The sequence below is a fragment of the Meleagris gallopavo genome, chromosome 5, assembly GCF_000146605.3.
Source record: "Meleagris gallopavo isolate NT-WF06-2002-E0010 breed Aviagen turkey brand Nicholas breeding stock chromosome 5, Turkey_5.1, whole genome shotgun sequence".
NCBI classification, from domain to species: Eukaryota; Metazoa; Chordata; class Aves; order Galliformes; family Phasianidae; genus Meleagris; species Meleagris gallopavo.
This window is the reverse complement of record NC_015015.2, coordinates 3,269,985-3,277,674: the sequence shown is the minus strand read 5'-3', so window position 1 is coordinate 3,277,674 and position 7,690 is coordinate 3,269,985. Positions and strand designations below refer to the sequence as shown.

Here is a 7,690-nt window from a genome sequence, read left to right as displayed (position 1 = left end):
TTCTTCTCTATGCGTCCAGAGGTTGAAAGCAGTGCGGAGGCGGTGTGAGAGCGTGCGTGGGGGTGCGGGAGGGCCGGCGGAGGGGGGCTCGGCCGAGGACAGCTGGCTGGGTTGGAGCTCGCCGGTGGGCCGAACCCGGGCATCCCGCGGAGGGGCCGCGACGGCCGTTCTTGGTCCTGCCCCCGAGGGGCAGAGCCGGGAGCAGCGCTCGCGGCACTTATGGCAAAGCTATTAGCTCAGCCGTGTGGCGGAGAGGCCCCGAGGACAGCGCAGACGGGCTCGGCGGAAGGTGAACGCGGGGCGGAGCGGGGTAGTCTCTCGGGCTCCGGACATCTCTCCCGTCCCTCCCGGCACGGCTGCGAAGCCGTTCGGCGGAGCCCTGGGTGAGGCGGGGGCAGGAGGACGAGGTCGGAGAGATCGCGGCGCGCGTGGTAAAGGCAAGTGTGGGGCGGAGGCGGCTCGCACGGCAGCAGCGGCCGCCCAGGTGCTCGCTTACTCCCCCAGGCTCCGGATTCAGCCGTCGGGAAGCCCTTGGGGAAGAGTTTGTTTCTAAACATCTGTCTTAGCATCCTCTCTTCTTTGCGTCTCCCTCCTCTCGGCTCGCTGTTGCGGAGGTGTGCGTCAGCTTTGCCTTCCAGAGCGTCAGCAAGGATGCTTAGCAGGGACCTTAGTGCAGCTCTAGCACTATTCTGGCAGCACTTCGAAATTAAAACCAACCAGGTTCTCTTCAGTTTCCATGTGTATTAAATCTCAAATGGTTTCTTTGCTGCAAAGTAGACGCTGTGCCAAACGTCATGGTTTTATGGTGGTTTTGTGATGTGGATTGTGATTTAATAGGAAATTAGCTGACATTCTTAAATTCACGTTGTATGGTTCAACATACAGGCACTGGAATGGCTGCCCAGGGAGGTGGTGGAGTCGCCGTCCCTGGCAGTGTTCAAGAGGGGTCTGGATGAGGAGCTGCAAGATCTGGTTTAGTGCTTGTGGTAGCAATGGTAATGGGAGGATGGTTGGACTAGATGATTTTGCAGATTGTTTCCAACCTTATGATTCTACGAACAGAACATCTGGTCGGCATTATATTGTGGTACCCTGGTTGGAACCACAACCACCCTGAACCCAGAGAAAGGAGAAGTGAGAAGAGTCAGTTATAGCCCCATGCTTGCAGTCCATACTGATTCCAGGCTACTATCTCATTTGATTGCTTTATTTTTCTTTTTGGCGCACAGTCTTATTTCACTTAAAATCTGAAGTACCTTCTGGGCTCCGCTTGAAACCTCTCTATTAAAACTTCTTGCTGACTTCAGAACAGAGATTTTGTAATTAAATACAAAGCTGATGATAGCTAGTTGACTTGTAACACTGCCTGCTTAGTATGCTTGCAGCAGGAGACGTGTTCCTACTCCTTGTCAGATGTGATGTGACAGGTGTGTGTATATTTCCCTCTCCATTTGGTGGAAATGGAAACTTCTGCTAACTTTTACTGGTCTTTTTTTTTCTTTTCTCTTCTTTTTTATCTCCTTAGATAAGCAGAAAAGCATGCAAAGAGAGCCAGGCAAATCAACTAGAAAGTTTTTGGACTGTGATAGGAAAAGGCTCAGTTTCCGGAAGTTGTAATTTTATGAGCAAGTACATCTAGAATATTCCTAAGGCTTTGTTTTGGTCTATGTGAGAAAGACTCGTTGCTTTCTTTATGGAAGAGAAGACATTATCAAGGCAATGGAGTTATTTCTACTAGGCATAATCTTAGAAACATCCAGGCTTTCAATGATTAGCTCAGATTTTTGTGTGGTTAACTTTGTTCTGGTCTGGCTTCTGACCAAGGGCCTTACAGGTCTAAAGTATCAGTATGCTCTTTTTGCCAGATTCTGTATCCTCTGCTCTGAGCACTGTGCACACTCGTAGCAAGTATATTCATAACGTAAAGGACAAAGACTTCTTGTGATTAAAGTTTACTTTATCAGCGCAGATCACATTTTGATGTAAACCCTTAAAAATTCTAATTGATTAATGAGTTTCAGATGGTGGTTCCCCTCCAGTGCCCCTCCCAGCATGTACAGTGTGCTCCAAGTTGAGCTGGGAAAGCTCCAGGAACCTTGGGCTAAATTGGTTGTGGCCTAGTTTATAAGGATAATAAAATAACTAGAAAAATTGAACTTCCCTTCAGAAATACACTTGCTACATCTGTGAGCTTATGTTTTATCTTCTTGTTTATGGTGGCAAGAAAGTAAGATAATAAATATGCATTTTTAAGGTAATGCAGACAAGAATGATCAGTTGTTCAGTAGCTCTTCAAGAAGAGCTTTGAGATTTGGAGGCAGAATCATAGCTTTAAGAGTGATTGAGTTTGCTTTTACATATAAGGAACCTAAAGAAAAGGTGATTTTTTTGTTCTGTAGTAAACTGAAAGTTGCAGGTAATAAAGGTTGGTTGAGTCAATCTACCAGTGAGTAACTGGGTTCTGGTTGTTTTCCTACTGCTTCTTTTAGTCTCTCTTAGGTACCTCAAGTAGGGTAGCTTTCATGATTTCACTTAGGGAAGTTATTCCACTGTCTAGCAGATCTCACCATTGGGAAGTGTCCTGATATCACAAAAATCAATTACAGAAGTTGTTAGTTATGCATGTGGCTCTCAAAGGAAGACATTCCTGTAAGTTATTTTTTTTCCCCATTATTTTTGCCACTAAGTGTTTGTGCCCATGCATATGTATGTAATTGAGAGTATGGAAAAAACAAAGAGCAGTTTTCAGCCTGCAAACTTAACGTATTCTCTCCAAATCTGAAAAATATGTTAACAACAAGGTATGAAAACTAGAATCAGTTTTCAACAGCAAATGTCTTGATGCTTAGACTTGCTAAGTGTATGAAAGTAGCACTTGCGTATGTGTAAGTGCTGACTGCAAGTCCCACTTTGTGGGCAGCCTCATTTCTGGTCACACAGATGTTTGTTGTGTTGCTACAGATCTATTTATGAATGTTGGGTCTTATTTAAGCTCCTTTTGCACCCAGCTTACAGTAAGCAAATGCTTTACACAGTCCACTTAAACTCCAGTAAAGTTTCAAATTTCTGTTCTTTTCCATCTGCTTGAGGTGATTAGAGCTAGCAGGGAGATCCAGCAGAAACCCTTGCCAGATACTCATGAGCTCTGTTCTGGCTTTTGATCCTCTGTCTCCTCTCTTTCCAGGATGACTGCTTTCCAATAGCATTACCTTCTCTCTAAGACAGCAGGAGATTGTCTGCAGTTATAGCCGATACCCCTCTGTCAAAGCCAATGTGCAGTCTAGTGTTCAAGTTACAGTTGCTTCAGAGAAAACTATTGCTGCTCTTGTCTAAGTTGCTGTCTGCTCTTTCTACCAGTGCCAATAAAGCTATTGCACAGTTGTCTGCATATTTTTTGCTCCTACAACTGGGTAGCTAACACGCTTCCCCTAGTCATATTAGGGAAAACCGCATTTCATAAGCTTAAAGCCTAAGTACTTACTTCTATGCAGATTTTTGAAGTAGTCTTTGAACCCAAGCTCCAAAGCAGAGCTATGCCATCTTCTGTTTAAACTTTGTAGAGCAATTAGACCACTGAATTGGCATACATGCAGATCTTCAGCCCTAGATAGCTCTGCTTTGGCAGCCAACTGATAGGAGCCAGTCAGTTACCTTGCTGATAAGCAGCAGCACCCACGTGGGCTAAAGCAGGTCTCTGCTACACAGGCAAGCAGTGTGTCTCTCATAAAGCTTACATCATGCTGGTATGGTATCAAGGGAATGTCATACAGAACCTTGGCATCAGAGAGGATTTGATTGATTTCTAAACACTGTTCTGTATTTGCTTTACAATTTTTCCATTTCATAAACACTTTTATCACCTTATTGTAACTGAATTGGAAGAAAAAAGCTTGTTTCACTAGTTATTTAACTTCTATGCTAATTCTTAAATCATAAAGAGAAAATAACTTAGCATGACTTTGTCCCTGGTCTGGAAGAACTTATCATGATGCGAGTTAAAAGAAATGGTTCAATTCTCCATTTGTTTATTGAGATCTAAGGGCACGTGTTATGATTAGGAACAAGGTTGAAGCAACAGTGACACTTGTGTAATAGAGCACTGCATAGTCAGCAAGTAGTCAGTATAGGCCACTGTACATACTTGCTGGATTGATAGTTTGGAGTAAAATGTTGCTGAATTGCCTGGTTAATTCACAGGATGGAACATGTGTGTTTTCTCTCTGTGTGTGTACATATATATGCATTCATGCACACTCGTGCACAAACTTGTATTATATAGAGTAAAATTAATGTTTTCATCATGATAATGCAGATTCTCCTTCTCTGGAGCTATTTAAGACCTGTCTGGACTCCTACTTGTGCAGCCTGCTGTAGAGGGACTGCTTTGTAGGACTCAATGATCTCTATAGGTCCCTTCCAGCCCTACAATTCAGTAATAATGCTCTGTCTATGTTGAAAGATAGTGTTACCAAAATCTTACAAGCAAAGGAAGGCTGTTGGAATAGGAAATGGAATTGAATCCAGGAGCATGCAACTGTGAGCACTTAATTGTACAACCAGTCTTACTTTACAGATTAAGCGATCCTTGACTCCTCTGTGTTTTAAGTACAGAGCGTATCGTTGTTGAATCCTTTTGTTGTTCCAGTTAGCCCCTCCAAAAGCCCGTGGAATAACAGAAGATTACTTGTTTGATTGCTTTGACCTGATGACCAATAACAGCAGACAGTGTAAGTTACACTGCTGGCAAAATACAAGCAGCGAGCTACAATAAACACAAGACTAAATGTGCCACTGTAAACCCAAATAAAAACTTCACTGTTTGGTAGAAGTAAGCAGAGAGAAATATAATCTTTTAGTGTATTGAATCCGTTACAAGTCTCTGTGTATACTGTAAACTATCCCACATGGAATTCTTCAGCTAGACAATAAGTCTGAGAATTTGAGATGTCTTCCTCTTATTGACAGAAAGCGGGGGGGAGGAAAATATAACCTGTAAGAAAACAATGAAAAGTAGCTGAAGACCTCTCCCAGTCTGTCTTCAGAATAGTAGGGGAAAGAAATAGCTTGTTGAGGAGAAAAACATAGTTTGAAGGATACTTACATATACTTCACGTCAGTGTCAGCAGTTTATAGAAGGGTGTAGCGTTCTATAAAATGAGAAATTTGTTGTTTGTGTCGACTGGTTTTAAAAAGCTGCATATTAATGAGTTGATGGTATTATTAGAAAGTAGCGAGTTTAGGAAAAACTATTTTTCTGGCTGCTTTGTTCATACCTTGTGTCTGCCAAGAGAAAAGGATGAAATGGTTGTTGGAGCCAAAGAGAATTGCCTCCTCAGCTGTGTTGGTGTATCCTTGAACGCTGCTGTCTGTCTCTGTGGCAGGATAGTTGTTTTCTCTTACCAAATTTCTCAGTGCTAAATTGTCAGTAAAATTCTCTCCAGCTCTCCAAAAAGTAAATATATTAAGATGATGGAAGGAGGTGAGATGAATAAAATAGTTTGGGTTGGAAAGGACCTTGAAGATCATCCAGTTCCACCCCCTCTGCTATGAGCAGGAACACCTTATTAGTGTTCAGGCTGCCCAAAGCCTCATCCAGCCTGGTCTTGAACATCTCCAGGAACGGGGAATCCACAGCTGCTCTTGACAGCTTATGCCAAGGCCTCATCGCCTTCTAGGTAAATAATCTTTTCCTAATGTTGAAACTAAATCTGTGTTCTTAGTTGAAAGCCATGACTCCTTGTCCTCTTGTTACACTCCCCATTTTTCTTGTAAGCCCCCTTGAAGGCTACTATAAGATCTTTGCAGAGCTTTTATTCCTTCTCTAAGCTGATTAGTAAGTACTTTACTGAAATATGGTGGTGGCTTAAGCTAAACTTAGGAGTTCACCAGCAGCCAGCGTTTGCATGGAGAATATTTAACAATTTGACAGTTTCTGACATGCACGTGTAACATGCTATCTCCAATGGAATTTGTGATAGGAAGCAAGTTATGCTTTATTTCTCAAAGGCTGACTTTTGTTGCACTGATTCTAACAAAAAGGAGTTTTAGCAAGTTTAAGGCTCGTTCTCAGAGAGGAAGGGGGATTAAGGAGGAAGAAGACAAACATCATGTCAGAAATGAAATTAAGCTTGCAAAGAGATCAAGTTGGATTGTGTATTAGTTCATCTGTGATTCATCAGGGTTCTTAGTGAAGAGTCATCATCAATATTAACTTTCTCATTCTGCTGTCCTCACTTTGTATGCCAGCTCCACAAAGTAACCCACACCATTTCAGTAATTTCAGTAATAAAACATTGTTAATTCAGGACTACTGTTTCAAGCAGACTGCTATTCCAATCCCAGTACAGAGATGACAGAGTCATTCTCAGTTTACAGCTATTTTTGTCACCTCAGTTTATCTTTCTTCTTTCCTTCCTTTCTTACTCTGACAATCAGTGTCCTGGCCAGGATTTCAGCTCTTACTAGCCAAAGAACTGCTGAACTCCAGCACCCCTGCATGCTTCAGTCAGAGCTCTTGTTTCTCCCACTTTTCTTTCTGCAGTGAAACTCAGAGATTTCTTGAGCTTCATGCAGCTTGACTGCTTTTTTGTGAAACAAAAGTTAGTCACTATTTGAGACTGTCAAATGTGACGCCCATCTTCAAAAAGAGCCAGAAATATGATCTTGGTAGCTACAGACCTATCAGTCTCACCTCTGTGCCAGGGAAGATTATGGAACAGATAATCTCAGGAGCCATTATGGATCAATTAAAGGTCAACTAGGAATCAGGCCCAGACAGCATGGGTTTATGAATGGAAGATCCTGTTTGACAAACCTGATTTCATTCTATGACAAAGTGACCCATTTAGTGGATGAAGGTAAGGCTGTCAATGTGGTCTACCTGGACTCCAGTAAAGACTTTGACATTGTTCCTCACAACATCCTCACGGAGAAGTTGGCTGCCCACAGTTTGGATGGGCATACGATCTGCTGGGTGAAACGCTGGCTGGATGGCTGGGCCCAAAGAGTTGTGGTCATTGTTGTTAAATCCAGTTGGTGGCCAGTCACGAGCGTACTGGGACTGCTTCTATTTAACATCTTTATTAATGATCTTGATGAGGGGACTGAGTGCATCCTCAGTAAGTTTGCAGATGACACCAAGGTGGGAGGCAATGTTGATCTGCCTGAGGGGAGAAGGGCACTACAGAGGGACCTGGATAGACTGGATCAATGGATCAAGGTTAACTGTGTGAGTTTCAATCGGGCCAGGTGTTGGGTCCTGCATTTTGGTCACAACAACTCCAGGCAACCCTACAGGCTTGGGGAAGAGGGACTGGAAAGCTGCCTGATGGAAAGGGACCTTGGTGTACTGATGGGCAGTCAGCTGAATATGAGCCAGCACTGTGCCCAGGTGACCAAGAAGGCCAATGGCATCCTGGCTTATATCAGGAATGGCGTGGTGAGCAGGACTAGAGAAGTCATCCTGCCCCTGTACTCGGCACTGGTGAGGCCTCACTTCGAGTCCTATGTTGAGTTTTGGGCACCTCAGTCCAGAAAGGACATGGAGGTTCTGGAGCAGGTCCAAAGAAGGGCAACAAGGCTTGTGAAGGGCTTAGGGAATGTGCCCTACGAGGAGAGACCGAAGGAAGTGGGGCTGTTTAGTCTGGGGAAAAGGAGGCTGAGAGGAGACCTTATTGCTCTTTTCCAGTAT

At 43.5% G+C, this 7,690-nt stretch overlaps 1 protein-coding gene across 3 annotated transcripts in view; it reads left to right on the top strand.

Annotated features, from left to right (window-relative positions):
• Positions 1–7,690, top strand: part of GAS2 (growth arrest specific 2) — a 101,475-nt gene that overhangs the window by 18,877 nt on the left and 74,908 nt on the right. Inside the window, exon 1 of one of the 3 annotated variants that reach the window (XM_010710708.3) lies at positions 90–289. The exons of 1 other annotated variant lie outside the window; for it this stretch is intronic. The gene's annotated coding sequence lies outside the window, so the exon portion shown is untranslated. Of the gene's footprint in view, positions 1–89; positions 438–7,690 lie in introns of those variants that run through there. One more of the 3 variants, XM_010710707.3, reaches the window with a different exon arrangement.